At 35.1% G+C, this 21,008-nt stretch overlaps 1 protein-coding gene across 1 annotated transcript in view; it reads left to right on the top strand.

Annotated features, from left to right (window-relative positions):
- The window catches only part of LOC126966429 (low-density lipoprotein receptor-related protein 2), a 221,594-nt gene that overhangs the window by 106,296 nt on the left and 94,290 nt on the right, over positions 1–21,008 (top strand). The gene's annotated exons all lie outside the window — the stretch shown is intronic.

The raw sequence follows: 21,008 nt of genomic DNA, 5'->3' as shown, positions 1-21,008 counted from the left end.
ATTTGTACGTTGCTCATTTTTAGGTGCATTAAACGGTAGTTTTGTTGCTTTGCCTTTAGCACAGACTTCACAGTCTTTAAATGTGTCACTTTTATTGAATTCTAAGCCTTCCATAATTTACTTATCAAGTGCTATTCTCATTTGTCCTTCATTTAGATGTGCTTACTTTCTATGCCATTGCTGCATTTTGCTTGCTTCGCAGTAATTAGCTTTCTCTTCTATGTTTTCTTTAACGTAGTACAAACCGTCTGAATGTCTCTCTGCTTTTAACAGAATTTTATTGTTTCGCATCACGGTAGCATTTTTTTGTTTAAATAAAACTGTTCCACCTTTGTTATTTTTCCAACTGACATTAGATTTGTAGTCAGCGATGGAACGTACAAGGCTTCAGTTAGTTTTAGATTTGGTATTTTATAGGTGTAAAGTTTTGCTGGACCTCGTCCTTCGATTTGTGCAAGACAGTTTTCTGATGCTAACCTTAACGTTTTGTTATCAGCTTTGTCCATATTAATGAATCTTTTCAATTCATGACTCATATGTGACGTACATCCGCTGTCAAGACACCATTTCTTAATTTTTTCTTTATTATCAGACGTATTTAGGCATGTTTCTTCTAAGCAACATAGACTTGCATTATTTTTATGACCTCGGTCCACTTTTGACCAGCATTCATGAGCTTTGTGTCCTTTCTTTTTGCATTTAAAACATTTAACAATAAAGTTTTTATTTTTGCCACGTTTTCTACTATACAGCGCCTCTTGTTCAGAGTTTTGTTCACTTGTACTAGCTATATTTTTTCTTGCCTCAGCTTCTTCAATTATCTTTATTTTCAAGTTGTCTGGATTTGGTAGGTCATCCCTGGATTCTATTGCAATTCTAAAATTTTCAAAAGATTGAGGTAAGCTGTAAAGCATCATAATACTAAGAAGATCTTTATTAATTGGTATGTCCATATCTGCTAGTTTATCGACGATATCCATAAATTTATTCAAGTGATTGACAATATTATCACCATCTTTCATCTTCTTCAATATCAACTCTTTTAATAGGCTTGCTTTTCTTGCAGGACCTTTGCTATAATATATGCTTTCTAGCGTATCCCAGACATCTTTACTTGTTTGACAATTTTTAACTTGTTTTAATTCGCCCGGTGATATTATGAAAAATAGCTCGGCTAATGCTAACTCATCTTTTTCCATATAGTCATTCAATGCATCACCTTCTCGCGTTGGTCTCTTAATTTTATTTGAAACATAGCTCTAAAGGCCAAGTTTTAATAGTACGGCTTTTGCATGGATCCTCCATGTATCGTAGTTTTCTCTTTTCAATTGTTCTATGTGCACGTGATTACTCATTTTTCTCTTTTATTCCCGTTTCTGGGCCCATAACCTGTTATATGAGATAGAGCAGAGTATCAGCAGTAGACTATGAGCAAATCAGTGCATTCACCATTATTTAATATAAGAAAACAACTTTATAAATTAATTACAACTTTTTATAAGCATGACAACGTAATAACTGCTTTGTAGTCATAGTAACCAAAAGTCACTAATTTCTTCTTCTATGAGTAAGACCTCTATGATAAAGTCACTAGAGCAGTACACTGATAATGATAGGGCCCAGTTATCGTTGAGTATTTGATGTGTAGGGTTCAATCAATTGATATCAATTTGTCAAACTGTTGTCTAGCGGATGCGGGATCTTATAACACATACCTACACTGTACAGCTTGTGTAAACTCCTTGAATACTATCCTATTGTGTAAGACCGCTATCGCAAGAAATCGCCAAAATAGCGCATAATTGGACGTACGTCCTGTGCAAAGGAGCCTCCCACTGGTATTTTAGTGATTCGTGCGTTATATATATATAAGTGATAAATCACAAAATCGTTAAGCACATGTTTTATTTGGTAACCTTAGAATGAAGATGGGAGTGTGAGGCACACGACCGCATATCTTTCGTTTGTTTCATTAAACTTACAATAGACTCCAATTCAATAGAAATTTTTATCACTGCGAAAAAATAATTTCATAAAAAAATCTACACACACAAATATTAATATAATATTTTTATTTCAGGTAAGATAACATGGCAACACCAATATTACGAAGCGCATTATACCTACCCAATGGCAAGTTATCACGTGTTATAAATCAAGTATTTATTCAAAAAAAATAAATCATATAACTATATTTACAATACTATGATTACATTAAATTAAAACTATCATTACGGGGAAGCATACCAAGAATACTGGCAGCATTTCCATATAACTATGCTAGGCTGCGATTAGCATTTCTTAATGAAACCCCATCTCGAGTTTAACGAGTTTAAGCGTGGACGTAGCAATGATGATCCGCGTGAGGGACGTCCTTTAACAGCGACTACTGAAGATAACATCAGTGCTGTGCGACGTATGATAGAGGAAGATAGAGTGACCTGCTAGCAGATACGGGCAAGCCTAGGCATTGGTATGAGTCAAGTTGAAAAAAAATATCATACGAACATTTAGGCGTCTGGAAGCTTTGTACCAGATGCATTCCCCAAACTTTAAACCTACGAACAGAAACACCTTCGCGTCGACTGGTGTCGCCAAATGTTAGATAAGTTCAACGGCCGTGACTCAAATGCTGTATTTGACATCGTCACAGGCGATGAAAGCTGGATATATTGCTATGAACCCGAAACCAAAAGACATTCAGCTCTGTGGGTGTTTTTTCTAGGATCGGCCAACTAAGGTGAAGAAAGGAGGAAGTCAAGGTAAAAAGATGATTGCCTCATTTTTTGGTCAGAAAGGTCATTTCGCGACAGTTGTGCTAGAAGATGGAAGGACAGTTACCGCATACTGGTATGTCAATTGCTGTTTGCCTGTTGTCTTGGAAAAAAATCGACAGCGGCGCCCTCGAAGCAGGATCCTCCTTCTCCCCGACAATGCTACAGCGCACTCCGCAAAACGGATTAATGAATAAATATGACTATGGCAGGTGTCGAGATAATGAGTCATCCGCCATACTGACGTGGGTATTCGCTTTACGAGCCCTGAAGATGCGGTGAGAGCGTACGAAAATGCCATAGGACCCCCATTTTTTTTATGGAATAGGAGGACAAACGACAAACCCCTAAGGAAGAATGGGCCCACTGCTTTTCTCAGTGGTTCCATCGAATGCGACGATGTGTAGAGAGGAACGGATATTACTTCGAAAAACATTAAAAGTATTGGCAACTTTCTACGTTTAGCCGTTTTTCATTTTCTAAACATTTTCAGAACAACCGAGGTGTACACATGGAGTTACATATAGACTAATCCCTTCGTATAATAATAAAGCCGAAATATGGAACATGCAACAAATTACACCTTAATAAGCGACTAATATACATTCAGGTACATGTGTTGTAAGGTTTATCAACTTGAATGTTTCACGAAACGAGTCTTACGGACGCATATTATAAATTGCTCTAATAGCCCTCTTTTGGCACAAAAGTACTTAGATCACCCGCAGCATTTCTCCACAATAACAAACCGTATGTCATATTTTTTGGACTTCTCACATGATATGTATATTAGTGGAAACTTTATTGGTGTGTCACGGACGAGTAAAAAAAGAAGGACTCCGCGCCGTGATATTAGCAAGTGAAGCACCGTTATGCTAGTGTGTGTGCTGTTACGGGGATACTTACACTATTTTTTCTCCCTTAAATAATCATATATGGCCACAAATACTTATATAGTATCGTTTTAACTCATTTTCAGAACGCACGACGGCATTTTTAAAATATTTTATTGAGACGCAAACTGATCCGTCACAGACGATGACAATTCTCATAATGGCCGCCTATCGGCCTGTAGTAGTGTAAGTGTGTGCGTGGGGCTATGTATTTACACGTTAATCGGCTTGTTTTGGTGCTACACTGTTATGAAAGGTGACACGTGAGTCCTTATTTTGTTTACTATTCCGTGTGGTGTGTGTACAATTTTTTTTGTAAATGTTTTTAAATACTGTTAGTTTCCCAAATAAAAATAAATAAAATAATGCTATGGAAGTACACAAAATAGACCAAACGAGCTGTAGTCTGATCTTTTTAACGGCAAAAGCTGCAGAACTAAATTTATTCGCTAAGTGAGCCCCATTGTAATTTACTATCTATGGTAATGCCAAGAAAAACAGTCGAATCTACAAATTGCAGAATTTAGAAATCATGCATTACCTTAAGGTAACCTTTGTTGCACATTTGGTAGTTGAAATCTAATATTGCTATTGAATAATAGGATATTTTATGCGAACCAGTACTTTTAACATAGTAACAATGCAAATAGTCCTACTCGGAGAATATTCGTATTATTTAACTGTTAAAAACTATGAGATTGATAATGAAATCATTCCTCGCCTTGTCTGGGTCTCTACAAAGTTTACAAACTCATCAATCATTCTCAATTTGCAACTAAAGTTTATTATATCTGCTGGCTAGTGGCTCACGCGAATTTCGCCTGCAAGATATTGTTCGATAACGCTCCCTACTGTATGCGAGATAAGGGCGTTTAAAGAAATCAATTTATTTTATAAACTTTTATTAAGTGTAACTTTATTAAAGTTATCCGTTATAATATATCCAGTGGGAGGCTCCATTGCACAGGAAGCCGTCTAGATTATGGGTACGACAACGGTGCCTTTTTCTGCCGAGTTACTTATTGGGCTAATGAGACTTAACATCTTGTCTCAAGGTGACGAGCGCAATTGTGGTGCCGCTCTGAATTGCTGGGTATGTCGATAATCGTGAGCAGCACTGCTTTTAAATGGGCAGGGAGTATCAATTACCATTAGCTGAAAGTGCTGCTCGTCTCGTCCTTTATTTTCATAAAAAAATGATGGAGCCCTACTTCTAGCTTACTTATCAAATGGTACTTACGTACATTTTTTTTTCACTCTACACGAGGCATCCTCAGGACGTGTTGTCTCGTCAAAATCTAGCACGAGACAGAATCAAATGAGCCGGAAGCCGCTCTTTAATACCCTTGTCCCATGAAATGACGCGCTGTGATTGGTAGGCTGTTGTGACGTATTACTCCCGGAAGAGATACGTAACAAAGGTGATGGGACTAAATTTCATGAGACGAGAGCGAGAAGAGCGGCTTCCGGCTCATTTGATTCTGTTTTTTCAAGAATTCAAATGGGTCAAATAAATTCGATTATCGACGCAACATTGATGAAATCGCAGGTCAGGTTTGATCTCCTCAGACCAGATTTTGATACTGCTAAAGTCATATTTCTTAGCTGTATTGCAAAATACTCCAAAAACGTTACCTTGTGTATTTTTCTAAGCGCTTTAAACTGGTATTGTAACACCTAAGCTATTTTTTATAGAACATAGAAATACCAATAGTAGATTAGATATATTGGACAAGCTCTCGGAATACGGTCAGCAAAAAAGGTAACACGTCTGTAGCTATTAATGGGTGTTTGTTTTCCTTGTTTTGTTTTTGTGTTTCCACAAGATGTATCTTCAATATATTTTAACACATAGTTATCTTTTTTAGCTCTTTCGTCTAATGCTTTGTTCAACTATTATAAACTGAGTAAACTTGCAAACTGATGTTTGGAGATATTTGAAATAAGTTATCCGGTTAGAAAATATTTTTTTTGGCAGCATTTAGAATGGTCCGCAAAAAATGTGGTCCGATTAAATTGTTGTAAATTATCCCATTCACACATTGACCGAAAAACGGTGAAAGTTTTTTGACAAATGAAATGTTTGACCTCCTCAAAGACATGCCTTTGGTTACAAGGCAAAACATGATATACCAGTTAGACACAGATGTGTGGACAGTTTGGTGTCAAATTTACCAGTGGGAGGCAATGTGTAAGCATTACTGTGCTTCGGTCTGAAGGGCTCCGTAGATTAAATTCCTACTGGGAAAATGAGATATAACATCTTATCACAGCGTATTAGCGCCGTTGTAGTGCCGCTCAGAAGTTTTGGGATTTTCATAAATCCTGAGCGGGCCAGCATTGTAATGGGCAGGCGTACTTACCATCACCACGTCCTGGTCGTCTCGTCCCATGCTAGGCGATTGAGCGATAGCCATTTTCTCAATCATTGGATAGGGCTAGGCCCATTGCGTGGCCTGCGAGGAGTCCGGATTTAAGGTCGGTTGTTTGGGGTCTGTCTGGGGTTACATAAAATCCCTAGTTTATGACGTCTCGCCTGTGTCATTTGCGGAAGAACTCAACACAAGAGTTAGATGTTGATGATGTTTAGTTCAAATGTTATTCTTTTAGATTATTTATTATTATGATTTATTAGATTATCATATACTAAACCTTTCTCCGAAACATACTACATCTAATGATACAAGTATTATTCCGATCGGTTCAACAGTTTTCGCAGAATAACCGTAGAAAAAAACCGGCCCTACATTTATTACTACAATATAGATTTTTTATATAGACTCTGACGTCATAGAAAAGAATATTTATTTTTAATTCAATAAGAATGTTTTTATCAATAATTTGATGTGTTTGATTACTTTTAGGATTTAAAAAATAAAATTTAAGTATTTAAATAAAACACTTTTAAAGGATTAAAACGCGTGTAGTGTGTGTTTTTACATTAGATTTATGCGTTAAGGTTACATTTTTAACCAAAACCATCTGTCTATAGCAAATACCACCTCCGAGGCAATAAATGGCGCTAAACTTCATAATGACAACTATGACAAATACTATCTTTGACTCATTTCATCTACAGTTCCCCTGAAAACGAGATCTGGAAAGGTCTTGAAACGTCGGGTTAACTAAAATAAAAATAAAAATGTAACTTTTACGCAAAAATCTAATTTATAAACACAGTTACACACAAACGCAGTTATTACGCATTTTAATCCCTTAAAAGTGTTTTATTTAAATGTGTAACACACGTGTTAATCAAAGAAAATACATATACACTATATATACGACTTTCTACACTTTACTTTGTTTTGTATTAGAAATGAATTTAAAAAAAAAGATTTAATTAAGATAGATAGATTACTGAAATCTTGGGTTTTACTAGAATCCTGAGCGGCACTGCATTTTAATGGGCAGGGGCTTTAAATTTATATAAAAATCTACAAAGTTTGAACGAAATCTAGCCGTTTAAGGTGGGTCAAAATCGCGCCCAAAGAAGTCGGTTACAAACATACATACAAACATACAGGTGAAGCTAATATAAAGCGTATAAAAAGGGCCGCTTCCTTAACGGACCGCACTAGAAAAAGCTGTAATATTTAATGCTGTGTATGACTTTTGTGACCTGTGACAACTTATATATATATATATACTGCCATTTTTTGTCAGTCCGTCATTATGAATCACGTGACCAGTTTTATATATTTAATTTTATCTGTAGTTTAGTGAAACTTAATTATGTAAATTTAACTCATTGCTCGATTGTTGTTCTATGAGTGAAATGCCTGAAATAAATGATTTATTATTATTATTATAAAAAAAAAACAAAATATCTCGTGAACAAGACCTCGGAATAAATGCGAGTCTCCAGTAAATTAAAACCGTAAAAAACAAACACTAACCGTCCACTTGGCGTCACGGAGAACCGGCCTGGGTGACGGCAGAATGGCGATATTTTAAATTGCAAATGCAATTATATCTGCGACCAGCTCTGCGCCATACTGGTCGTCAAGGATTTTTAAGATTTAGATTTTCGCGAATAAACCTGCATTGATCATACAGTATCTGGTTACTGGATAAAGGTAACTGTTTGACAACGTTTTGTAAATTATTAACCGACTGCAAAAAAGGAAGAGTTTCTTGTTTCGTTTTTTTTTCCCGATTATAAAAAAAAAACAATAATTATACTACACTAGCTTATCCAGTAAACGTTGTATTGCCACTTAAAGTAATAAAAAAATTCAATTATTTAAATTATTTGGGGCATGAAAAATAGATGACGACCGATTGTCAGAACTACCAAATATATCATACATAAAATTTATCGTACTACAATAATTATTAAAAAACAGGGGTTGATCGTAGTAGGGTGAAAATTTGATGTTGTATCTATTTTTATTGCTGAATAAAAATAAAAAAAAGTCACAAAATAAAAAAAATACATTTAGGGGTTTCATACCCCTAATTTATAAGAGTATAAAAAAGTAAAAAAAAAGTAAAAAAAGTAAAGTAAATAGATGTTGGCCGATTCTCTACCCTACCTACCCGATTTGCACATAAAATTTCAAACAAATCGGTTCAGTTTCAGGAGTTTGGTAACAAACACCGGGACATGAGAATTTTATATATAAGATTATATTGTCGTTATAATTTGATTGACTTTTAGGTAGTCTTATACTTATGAAAAAAAAATAAGCTCATTAATAAGTTGTAGAAAAATACGCAATTATTTTTTTTACTTTTAAGTGCAATTATATTGTTTTGGAATAGTTTTTTTTTGAAGTAGGTTGTTTTTTTATCATCTATACCTAGTACTATAACATATTAGTACCATCTTATCTATCTATACAAATATTACTTATATAGAGGTAAAGTTTTGTGAAGTTTTAGGGGATAATAGATAGTAGATATACTGAACCGATTTTGAAAATTATGTTACCAATATGATCTTTTAGGTGGTTCGATCTTTTAAGTGGTGAGATTCTAAGTCAAAGTTAAATCTACTTAAATTATAGGTAGGCACAACATTACAATACTTAATTCCCCTAAATGATAAGGGTGGTCCACGCCGAATTTTTTTTTTTTTAATTTTTTGAAATTTTTTTAAATTTGTTTGATTATGAGTCAGCATAAAAAATACATACAACTTCAAATTTTCACCCATCTACGATCAACAGTTACTTTTGTATCGCGATTTTAATATCGCCAATACAACGTTTGCTGGGTCAGCTAGTCTTCTACATAATTTCTATTACTGTAGTAAGCCTTCTTTGTCAACGAAGCTTTAATATATCTCTTGAATTTGTGCTCAGTGCGTATACTGTATACTGTCCGGTATTTTATTATACAAATGATTTAAGTTTTCTTTGGTGTAAATTCTGAGACTCAAGCCAGTCTCGTGCCAGATTTTGGCGAGACAACAAGTCCTGAGGATGCCTCGTGTAGAGGCAAAACACGTGTCGAATTGTTTAAAACAACAAATATTGACGGAATTAACACTAAAGAAAACTTAAATCATTTGTATAATTATGGATTTCCGCAAAGTAACGCCTACTTCAATAAATTTTCTTGGTATTTTATTGTAAAATTGAATGAAGGTGCTCTTAGCTAACTTATTAAACGGCACGTAGGTACAGTTTATTCTTTCTTCTTGATTTGATTTTATTTTTATGATAATAAGGAATGATACGAGTAGGACGTTCAGCTGATGGTAATTGATATGTTACAATGCAGGGCCGCTCAGTATTCTTGAAACACCCAAAACTTCTCAGCGGCACTTCAACTTCATCTTGAGACATAAGATGTTAAGTTTCATTTGCCCAGTAATTTTACTGGCTACGGCGCCCTTCAGTCCGAAATACAATAATGCTTATATTACTGCTTAACGGCAGAAATAGGCGCCGTTGTGGTACCCATAATCTAGCCGGCATCCTGTGCAAAGGAGCCTCCCACTTCTATTTTAACGTAAATTTAACGTAAACAGTAACCCTGACTTTAACATACACTGCGAAATATGTTGCACCATCGTGTTCCTTGGCATAGTTAAAGTTAAAAAGTTAAATATCAAGTCAATATCGAATATTTATTTGTAACTATTGACAGGTCGCTATTTAGCAATTTAACAATAGCAATGGCTTTAACCAGCGAATTTTAAATTATTTTTCACTTTATATCTTGAATTGGAGGATTAACAGGTGAAGTTATGACGCCATCTAAAATTGTCAAATGACACGTTTTTTCCTTAACCTAACGTACTATAAAATGTTATTGCCAAGGTTAGTTGGTGCAACCCGGCCTTAGTGTTAAAGCATTGACATCGGTCTAGATAACAAGCAGTTGCCTCGATGCAACTCAAGTGGCGATAGAAAATAATAACGTGCGAGAAAGATGGGAATATCGTATTATATTTTACGAAAGAGACGGAGATAAGTGCGGTGTTGAATAGCAATTTGCGATACAACATACGATGGACATCACATTTTTATTCACAAATAGTTTTATATGAATACTGGCTGACCCATCAAACGTTGTATTGCCGATATTAAAATCGCGATACAAAAGTAACTGTTGATCGTAGATGGGTGAAATTTAGAAGTTGTTTTTATGATTTATTTAATGCTGAATCATATTCAAACAAATTTTAAAAAAAATGTCAAAAAAATTAAAAAAAAAATTGGCGTGGGCCACCCTTAACATTTAGGGGGATGAAAAATGTTGTCCGATTCTCAGACCTACCCAATATGCACTCAAAATTTCATGAGAATCGGTCAAGCCGTTTCGGACACAAGACACGGGAATTTTATGTATTAGATTGTTACACAAATTAAATTTGAAAACAAAATTAATGAACTAGGAATGAACAGCGCTCGCACGGAATCAATCCAAGAAGTGATCGCACACTTTAAAAAAAATTACAAATTGCGTATATATATATATGATTATTGTTTCATTCGGTATTTAAATAGTCAACCAAAACTGGTATAGGTATTGTATTATTAATAAATACTTACATTAAAACGTCTTTTAACATTTGAAAACAGCCTTTGAAATTTAATAACACATTTGTTTTGAACATTTTCTGGGATCATGTTGCCTGTGATATAAAGCACCAGGGTGGTCTGATTTTGTTTCATATTTGTCGTAATGAATATGCAAGTTTCGACTCTCGATTCGAGATCACTCCTCTATCTGCCACAGCCTGTATCGGTATACTTGACGTCGCTATAACGAGCGACGTTCAGTTTCATGGTTACTTGAAAGAGAAGGCCTAACTGGCCTCTAAAAAGCTCGGTGTACTCAGTAAGGCGAGAAAGTACTGCGCGGCAGATTCAGTCTCACATGGAGTACTGTTCTCACCTCTGGGTGGACACTCCCAAGTACCAGCTTCTTCCACCTCACCGCACACCACGGAGAGCGGCTCGAATCATTGACGATCAAGTCATCTCTAGAGATAGAGCATACTTCCACCTTAAAGCTAAGCGTATCCTGAGACGCAGAAGACGCAGGCCCACGCAGCAAAGCGCAGAGCAGATTTTGTAATATATGTACTTACTAAGAGCTACGTACGCTAAGGCTCAGACACGTACGGTGCAGACATGCATCTATCCTGCTCTGCGTCTCGTTGTAGCGCCAGCGCAGATATTGGCGCCATGCGTGCATGTTATTACAGCTAATCCTTAATTATGTTGCTTAGCCTAAAGGCCGGCAACGCATCTCTTGATAAGTGTTGTTGCGAATGTCCATGGCGGTAACCTCACCACTCCCCATCCCGTGAACCTCTTACTTAAAAAAAAAACTCTCGTTAAAATAACTATTACATCCAAGATTGTCAGAAACGCTGGGTAGCGCTATTAGTATTTTCTCGCGTCTTATTACTTGTAATAACTTTAATACGAGCTGGTTCGTATTAAAGTTATGCAGCGCAGCAATGTGTAATACTAGTCTAATTTGCAGAGTTATTTGTTACAATAACTATAAGGCAAAGCATGGATCAGAAGGTCTATTGAATTCAGTATATTTGAATTACAGAAATGACGCAAATGAAACTCAAATAATAGAATGCTCGATCATCGACGGCGGTAGATCAAATTGTTTCATTTAGTTAAGATGACTAGAGAGGATGTAGCTTTGCATGTTACTGTTCAGATCGTCGAATTTCGACTTTATGACTGATAAATAAAGGTCGTGTATGATATAATTTCTATTACATAAACATCGTGTTTATGAGTTTATTCTCTCTTGTTTATGAGTTTCATGGTTTGACATCTTTCGAGAATAATCCTTATGCGATAAAGTAATTATTCTGTGCGATATTACAATTGATACCACTGCTAGAATGCTGTTGTGATTAGTATTAGTAAACACTAAAATTTACTTTAAATTTGCACATTAAACAATGAGGTTCAGGTTGCTAAAGTAAACTGAATTCTAGAACGTGTTATAACTATTTGCGGAATTAAACTGGTGTTTTCTTAACCCTGTAGTAGTGCACGTAACATTATATTTTCAACCTTAACGACATGGCTTTAATGTTTTTAATTTTTGTTTCTGCTTTTAACATCTATAGTTTCATAATTAAATACATTAGTTAACGTTGTTTTCTAACCAAAGTCTCCACTTTCAAACGGTCACTTACTTCTTTCGTCATATCTATTAAAGCTACACATTTATTCTTCTATTTCTTTCTTGCTCGAAGCGTTCGTACCAGCTGAGCACGCCTGCACACATCTTCATTATTCTACAGAACTTGAATTTGAATCTTCGAGAATTTGAATTCATCTTAAATACATTCCTCGAAGCTATAGCTATATTTCGTGTATATGGCAGCAATATTATTCGAATTGCCATTAAAATTTTATTTCATTTAAAAACAATGCTTTTTTAAATGCTTCACACTTATGTGATCAACAACAACCTTTTGGAAAAATTACATTATGTGTTTATCACGTTTCGCTTTTTTTACAGTTTAGCAAGATAACACGCAACATATTTTCAATTGATTGCGTTTTAATATTTTAAAAAGTTTTATTTGTTTCAATTAATATATCAAATAAGTGTTTATATATATTTAATAATAATCGTAGTCATATACTATAATAATATACTCTTGAGGTTATATTTATTATTTAAACGCATTGTTATTTTTTTACTAACGCTTAACTGCCTTACAAATAAACTTGGTATAAAGTTATAACTGATGATAAACAAAGAAAATGCAAAATGTTTACAATATCGTTGACAACACTGTCAATACAATGATAATTCTGAAGTTTTCCGAATGACAAGCTGCCTTGCAAACAAACGCGGGAATCGTTATACGTCCGAACAAACCATTCGTTAGCAAAATGTCTTTTTGTAAAGATTTTACATATTCTTGGTTTATGCTTAGTTATAACTTTATGCCAATTTTATTTGTAACGCCGTTAGTGTTTTTAGTTGCATCACTTAGAATAGATTGTATTCTTAAGCGTTTGTTAAATAACATCTTGGGGCTTGCCGCTTCTTTCCATTAAAACTCAATTTTTCGAAATGGCGAACTGTTTTGATCTACATGAATAAATTAAATTTGTTATACATATGTGGGTGTTTGCGTGTGTTTTGATTAAGCCGGATAGATCGGTGTATTGTGTACGTGTGTACGTGTCCTAGGGCCGGACTCCAAGATTACTGCACAAACATTGTAGGATCTCTGTTTGTTAGCTGCTACTACGGAAGCTGGTGAGTGTTGTCTATGATATCTTGATTGCAAAATTAAGGCCGCTATGCCTAAAAATCACTAAAATTACGCATAATTGTAACCATTTCTTGACGGTTTTATTTTTCCAAAAAATAATTTTATGTCTTTAGACAAAAAAAATAATAATTTTCATTTTTTCTTTACATTTCTATTTTTATAGACCACGCGAAAAAAAATCACCCTAACATTTACAGTTGGAGCCATACTAATTATTCAAATTGAAAAAAAAAAATATATTAATTGTATACCAATAATACTACTTAACATGACATAGTTTTGTTAGTTTTGTAAAGAAAATTATGTTTGTAATAAATTAATAATGCTTGTAATTCTGAATTAATCTATGGCCATCTTGTACGAGAGAGGTAACCTAGCTCCGCTCGATTTATCAAGGCCATCGGCTCAGTCCCCAGCCTTAATTTGAAGGAATAATTGCTTATAGCAAATTTTGATTTTGAATTGCTCATACTGTGTGACATGATTCATAGTGGAAGCTTATTTGGAGAAGAAGTGCAGAAAATTAAATTGAATAAAATTATTGCATATATCTATTACAAATACTCATAACTAGAGTGTTAGAGTACTTCAAAAAGTGGCTTAAAACGTCTTAATGATTTAGGTCGAACAGAGGCCTTGTATACAAATCCGACAACAATAAGCAAAAAATCAAAGCAATCCGACACAATATATCCTTCTCATTCAATTTCCAAAATTTTGTTACTTTTGGTAAATTTTTGGAGGAGGAATTTGCCGATAATTAAACTCTGGTGTTAAAGTTTTTTCTAAGGATTTTTAGTCGGAGCTGCAGTTGTCCTAAACGCATTGATAATTATCTCTGAATTGTTAAATCTAAAAATGGTCTCAGCGAATGTTTCCTCTAAATACGAGGACCGTCTCGCAATTAGCGGCTTGGTACCAGCGTCTTTCTTCGTAATAAACAGTGTACCGTAAAATCTGCTGAACGTGCGAGCACGGCGCTTGTGTTCAACACTTGTAGTACAAGCACTTGTTGAGATAACAAGATCATTACTAACAATACTCGTACGTCAGCTGTTCGTGAATTTATTTTCGGATGCTCCTGAGATTCACGTCGATAAGTATTTACGCTTTAAAATTATTTTGCAAAATGAGTCGGATTTTTTATGGAGCTTTTCCGCTCTATTGCTACTACATATACGAGAACCTCCTATACGCTCATAAAAATATTAGCCAATTTTAAAAGAATTGTGATTGTTAATACTCGAAACAAACATAAACTCGCAATTCCATCTACTAGGCTCCGTAAAATTGCTAAATCTGTTAAAGTGGATTGTGTTATATTTTATAATAAACTCCTAAATGAAATTAAAATATTACCTATTAAAAAATTTAAATGTGTCGTAAAATATACATTAACATCTAAGGCCTATTATAATGTGAAAGATTATTTGAATGATAAAGATAGTTGGAATTAATGTTCTAAATTTTGTTACTGAATATTGTTATACTCATTTGAATGCTATTGTAACTTTTGTACTTCATCCTGACTTGCAATAAATAACTTATAAAGTTTTACAGTGAATAAAGATTTTATTGACTTTGACTTTGACAATTCTTTTGACCGTGTGCAACGCAGAGTAGCTCGAATTGTCTGGGACCCAGTGATGTGAGAACAGCTGGATCACTTGGCGTTGCGTAGAGACGTCGCTTAATTGGGTGTCTTCTACAGAGTTTGTCACGAGGAGTGTTCTGAACAGCTTTTTCACCCGCCACAATTTGGATATCATCCCCACCATCTGGATGTGTTGTGGTTTTTAACGAGCTTTCTTCTGCGTACAACAAAGCTGTGGAATGTTCTTCCTTGTGCGATGTTTCCGCGACCATACGATATGGTTACCTTTAGAATAAGCGCATACACCTTCCTTACAGACCGGCAACGCTCCTGTAATTCCTCTGGTGTTGCAAGAGAATGTCGGCGTTGGTGATCACTTAATACCTAGTGACTCGTACGCTCGTTTGTCGTCCTTGTTCTTAAAAAAAAACATGTAATACCTTTGGTACTAACTACTTAGTATCTTTAAAGATCGTGGTGTATCTATTTATAAAGAGATGATATAACTAATCTGATACAAGTGTATGGGAGTGTTTAATATCAAAATTTTGGATACTCCTCGTTTTTTTTAAATGTATGGATGTCATTTTTCTGATTAGGTAACGTACTTTCTATATCAGTTAGTTTTTGGTATCTGTAATACAGTTACGGAATAAGCCCCGGGTCACACTTAACGATTATAAAATAACTATTAAGTTAAATGTGTTAATTCCGTCAATATTTGTTTTTAAACAATTCGACACGTGTTCGCCTCTTCACGAGGCATCCTCAGGACTAATTTAATAAATAAATTTTATTAAATTAAAAATAAAAAAAACTTTTAATTCCCCCACTAAATTACTTACATAATTATTAAACTTCATTTAAAAATTAAAAATAAATTATTATTATTATTTTAAGTAACCATAACTTAACTTAAGCCTCATATTATAATTAAAAAAGAAAATTAGTTTTATATTAGTAGGTTTTTGTCTATTTCTATATAATTAAAGTTTTGATTAGTAGTAGGGACATCTGTTTGGCTGAAGGGCTCCTCCATTATTTTCACACCTTGCGGTCTTTGCCCAATATTAGCCAGTCTTTTCCAGCGTATTCCATTACATCATTATCCCAACTCTTATGCGGCCTACCAACTTTTCTCATGCCTATTGGCCCTTTCCACTTCGTTTTCTATATCGTCCATCTCTTGTCTGTGAGTCGTGATATATGACCGGTCCATTGCCATTTTAGTTCCAATGCCCCATCAGCGCATCTTTTATTCTTGTTCTTACGATTACATGATGATTATTTCCTGACCAATCTAACCTCAGATGGTCAACTTAATTGTTTGCATTGCTAATATATAGTTATAGTTTACTGGGCAATGAGGTCAATGGCTTTAAATTACAATGGTAAGTTGGTCACCAAACGGTGTTAAAGCTTCTATCACCTGCTTCATTACATCACGGCTGTTACTTGTTCTTTATCAGTCGGTGTACGACCGCAGTTCCTGTTATCTAATCACCTGTAGCGACCATGACCTCACCGTACCTTGTTACATTGTCTCCTGTTTTATGTTAGACATTGAACAGTGAGGCCATCTTTTTTAAACTTGATTTACATACATATACAAATAAATACGCCTCTTTCCCGTAGGGATAGGCAGATACCACTTCTTTCCACTGGCTACGATCCTTACATATTTGTTTCGCTTCGTCCACTTTCATTCTTTCCAAAGGAATACCTTTCATACATGCTCTTCAGTTTAGGGTTGTTTTAACCTGGCCTTTTATCAAGACGTCCCTGATTTGATCTTGAAACGTCCGCCTAGGTCTACCCCTTCCAACACTTTCATTCAAACTGGCCTTATACACTTTTTTCGTCAATCGTTCTTCATTCATTCTCTCGACATGGCCAAATCATCTGAACTTGATTTACCTTTTTTTTTAATATTGAGCATATTGTTTTGAAAATTATACTTTATTCAATCAGGTCAAAATAAAATTTTATGAATGTCGAAGATTCCACCACCACTTCGGAAAAGTTGAGCTTTAATGAGAAGAAGTGGCAAGAAACTCATTGCCACTCTTTTTAAAATAAACGTTTTGACTTATTTGTTGTATACCTATACAGTCTAGTTGATTTTAACAAATGTTGACGTGAAAAACTAATAAATTAAAACTAGTTATTAAGTTAAACAACAATTAACTATATCGACCGATTTTATTCTATGTATGAAAACTCCTTGCTGCAAGTTTTTTAATTGAACTAAAACTAAACTCGTAAAAGAAAGTCTCGAACGCGTACAAGAAAGCCGATGCATATGCGGAATATTTAATTTTCGAATCAAAATTATAGACTGAAAGTAGGTTTGCCATATTGTAAAATATATATTTTATTTTATTTAAAAGAGCGCGAAAAAGAATGCTGGGCAAGTTTCTTGCGCCATTTCTTCTCTATCAATGCGCCATTTGTTTCCGAAGTGATAGTTTTTTTTATGGCAGTAAGGGACGAGCGAGCATGACGTTCAGCTGATGGTAATTGCCCTGCCCATAACAATGCAATGTCGCCCAGGATTTTTGAAAAACCAAAAATTCTGAGCGGCATCACAATTGCGTTCGTCACCTTGAGACATAAGATGTTAAGTCTCATTTGCCTAGTAATTTCACTAGCTACGGCGCCTTTCATACCGAAACAGAGTAATGCTCAAACATTACTGCTTCACAGCAGAAATAGGCGCCGTATTTGTACCCATAATCTAGCCGGTATTCTGTGCAAATGAGCCTCCCACTGGTATTCTTTGAATTGACATCAAAGAGAATTCTAAAGGTATCAATTTTGCGAAAATAAATGCCTTTAATGTATTGAAAAAAATAGCTTATCGTCAGCACTTGGCTTCCTATCGCTGACGCTCACCGCCAATCGTCAAAATTGACAAGTTAAGGTTGTACTGACGCCAAACGTCAAAATTGACAAGTTAAGGTTGTACTGACGCCAAACGTCAAAATTGACAAGTTAAGGTTGTACTGACGCCAAACGTCAAAATTGACAAGTTAAGGTTGTACTGACGCCAAACGTCAAAATTGACAAGTTAAGGTTGTACCGCGCTCGGGGCGCCATAGCTGTCTGCGTCGGTCGTTGACCCCGCGTGGGAATGTGATATTTACGATGGACCCGCTGTCGTAACGATGTCTCTACTTGGCGATCCGACGCAATCTCCTTGCAAAACTTCCGCTCACTAAACTGTTGAAAACTGCATGCCTACATGCCTGTAACTCTTAATTGATAATTTACTTAGAATCAAATTATGATGTGCTTTTATTTAACACGAGGACAAACGAGCGTACGGGTCACCTGGTGTTAAGTGATCACCGCCGGCCACATTCTCTTGCAACACCAGAGGAATCACAGGTATGTTGCCGGGCTTTAAGGAAGGTGTACGCGCGTTTTTTTAAGGTACCCATGTCTATAACATATTTATAAGACGTGATAAGTCCATATATGTATAGAACATCATTAATTTTAAAAAACATACATGTGAGTTCAAGAATAATTGTGATCAGAAATCATTCAATTCAAGATGTAAGAATAAACTGTACGTGACGTATAATAGGTTAGATAGGGTTAAAGGCTCCTTCATAGGTCTTGGTATTAAGTTTTACAATAAAATACCAGACAGTATACTAGGACTCACTGAGAACAAATTTAAGAAATATATCTTTCCGGCCTTTTAGAAACACTACATGAACTATCTCCTAAATTTACGCTTAATCATGGTGAGCACCTTAACGAGTCACACATCACTAAATAAGCCTGACTACTAATACCTTTTCACAATCGGCGTAACTGACAGCTCTCAGTACAGAGGATGTCTAGCTGAATATGAAACGGTCACTCATGCCAATCTGTAATATGGCCAACCTTTGAAAAACCTTAGCGAAACAAGGTCGCTCCGAGAAATCTGTGAACACCCAGGGAGTGAACTTGAACTTGTTGAACTTCTGACGCACACACTTACACTGCTACAGGCCGATAGGCGGCCATTATGAGAATTGTCATCGTCTGTGACAAATCAGTTAGCGTCTCAATAAAATATTTTAAAAATTTCGTCGTGCGTTGTGAAAAAGTGTAAAAACGATACTATATAAGTATTTGTGGCCATATATGATTATTTAAGGGAGAAGAAATGGTGTAACTAGCATCCCCCGTAACCGCATACACACTATCATAATGGTGCTTCACTTGATAATGTCACGGCGCGGAGTCCTTTTTTTACTCGTCCGTGCATTAGGTCAGATAAATCTTAAAATATTATGTTTAATAATGTTGCAAGTTTTCTATCTGGGACTTTACATATTATTTAAATTGTTGTCCTTCTTTTTTTACTCGTCCGCGAGTATTTACATCCTCTTTGCTGCACAATACTTTCTGCATCCGTTTATAGTGGTTTGGGCGATTCTAATCCGGATTAGTATTTCTTGTTCACTATCATATCCTTTATTCATCAAAACAACAAGATTTCTTACATTTGTATCCGCTCTTCATCAGTATAGTCTCCCAACTTTATTAAGGGATTCAAGTGGATTTAATTTTGTTCAATCCTACATTTCCTCATGACTAGACATGCTTAAGAATCTACAAAATTTCCTTATTCAGTATCCATATATAACTGGCTGTAAATGTGGAAAACTGTACCTACCTTATTCTCAGAAACAACTTCTTCAAAATCTTAAGTGTAAATTCCGCTTAGATTTGTTGGTTTACATGCAGAATGGACCTATCGTCCGCCAGCACGTTTTTTATAAAATGGAAATCAATCACATCAGGTAGCTTTTCGTCAGCAATCAAATAATGAAAAAGAGTCAAACATTTAAAACTTGAATTTGTTTTTTCAAAAAGTATTTATTTACATATCCAATTGTTGCGCCAACCTTATTAACACAGAGTAGTGAAGTATAGAGGCGTCGGCGCTAACTGAGCAAACTTCATTAGTAAGTCAACAGAGAGAGTCAATACAACTCTGCTACACTACACTTCGTTTAGCATTTTACTAACATCACTAGTTGTTATTTAAAATGATTGTATTATTAAAGTTAACAAGAAGGCAGTTTAATTAAAACTTTATAATTAACTTGTTTTATATTATGAGAACCGTGAAAGTGTGTACTTATACTTTTTAGTATTTGTTTGTGCATTGTGACTAACTGGCGTTTATTAGTTTGAAAAGTTGTCGATGAAAATAATAGTTTCAAACATTGCAATGATTTTAACATTTTAAATATTATTGTCCATACAATAGGTATCATAATAAATAAAATAATTTAATGTTTCATGTTTCGAGAACAATTCTGAAATTTTTCGCTTATTTCTAAACTCAAAGGCAAAAATCTCACTCAGTCATACAATAGACTGTAGAGAAATCCAAATAATGCCGTTAGCTCACACATCTTCACTAATTCCTGTCCAGTCCTATTTACATATACACATAGGTCAAACAGTCAAAACTCAACTTTATGACCAGCCAATAAAGCTATGTGTACAGCCTAAGCAAAATCACGCTACAATGAATTCAATTGTTTATTGAAACTGAATCCTAAGTATTGGTGTTTGAGTTTAAATTCAATTATAGTGGTGTGTCATTGATGCGGACAGGACAATTGTGATACTATGAATGAACCTTAATTTGTACAGCGTAGGGTTGTAATTTCGTTGTTGTATGACCGGTGGTATGGTACCATGCCGTGCCTGGCTCGGCGCACGGCGAGGGTAGGGGGCGGCGGGTACAGTTACAATTTCTATGAAGGTATAATAATGGCGATTGTTGACGTCGCTTGCGCACCTTGCTTGTGTAGTTTTGTTTTATTTATTTGTTGGTTTTGTTCAAGGTTGCAATAAATAAGCATAGTTACGTTTAAGGAATTGGTTTGTGACTTCTTGTTTGCGAATTCGTAAGAATTTGTGTGGGTTTTAGCATTCTGTACTCCTAAAGAAACACGAAACATAAAATCACTTAAGTAATTGTCATTGTTTTTAGAAAT

Source organism: Leptidea sinapis, chromosome 1, assembly GCF_905404315.1.
Source record: "Leptidea sinapis chromosome 1, ilLepSina1.1, whole genome shotgun sequence".
Classification (NCBI taxonomy): domain Eukaryota; kingdom Metazoa; phylum Arthropoda; class Insecta; order Lepidoptera; family Pieridae; genus Leptidea; species Leptidea sinapis.
This window is presented reverse-complemented; position numbering and strand designations above follow the sequence as displayed.